This window comes from Rousettus aegyptiacus, unplaced genomic scaffold (assembly GCF_014176215.1).
Source record: "Rousettus aegyptiacus isolate mRouAeg1 unplaced genomic scaffold, mRouAeg1.p scaffold_m13_p_6, whole genome shotgun sequence".
Classification (NCBI taxonomy): domain Eukaryota; kingdom Metazoa; phylum Chordata; class Mammalia; order Chiroptera; family Pteropodidae; genus Rousettus; species Rousettus aegyptiacus.
This window is the reverse complement of record NW_023416309.1, coordinates 78918353-78919423: the sequence shown is the minus strand read 5'-3', so window position 1 is coordinate 78919423 and position 1071 is coordinate 78918353.

The window sequence follows — 1071 nt, the reverse complement described above, 5'->3', positions numbered from 1 at the left end:
CAGATGCCCTCAGTCTCCTATGACTTTGGAGCCCTAAATTACACTCTATATCCTATACTTCCTATGAAACCAGGCCACCTTGCAAAAGTTGCTTTTGACCTAGGGTCCTTTGGCCATGCATAGGGTCTCTCTGAGTGATTTTTCCCTCAGAAGGGGAGATGAGAAAAGAGCCCATTAATAAATAGCACTTTGTCCTAAAGAAGTTTTAGGCTTTTACTGCTATTGGGGTTTTATTTTTCTGTTTTGCTTTTGCTTTCCAGTGTAGATTTGATGCTCCGCCTCCCCATCTTACTTTCATCTTTATTCTTAAGGATCACATTTACTCCACTTACAGGACCAAAGAGATGAAATCCTCCCCACTTTGGGGGAGAACAGCACAGATAAGAAGGCCAGAAATACGAATCGTTTTCTGATGAGCAAAATGTCAAATTTTATAGGAGATTAGCTTTGAGGAGTGGAGTGAGGGTTATTACGGCCTGAAGCAACTAGACACATCTCTACTGCTCTGATGGCCTAGAAAAGCAGAATAAATGTTTGGGAAATGGCTGAACATATTTTGGTTTCTGCAAAAGGCTAGAATGTGAAATGAGTAAAAGAAAAGATTTTAAATCTTTTTCAACTCTTGCAACAATGAAAAGCAACAATTTTATCTTTATAATTTCGTGGTACTGAAAATTTACTAGAATTAATTTTTTTAAATCACACAATTGCTCCAACTCCAGCTATGTGCACTGGTGTGAATCAAATACTGTGTCATTTAGATTACAATTCTCCCCTTCATAGCCCTCCCCTCATCCCAGCAAGGGTCCTGATAATTTTAATTAAAACCACTGATGACTTTAATTAAAACCACTGCACTACATGGTTTTACAGGGAGTTCTACCAAGCCTTTAAAGAGGAGATAACCCCCAGGGTTTTTAAAACTGTTATATTCTACAGAAAAAGAAGCAAAATTTTCAAAATCTTTTTAAAATATGAGCACAAGACTGATGCCAAACCAGTAAAGACATCAATAAATATATAAATATAGAGTATCTCACTAATTAACATAAATGCAAAAAGTCCAAATAC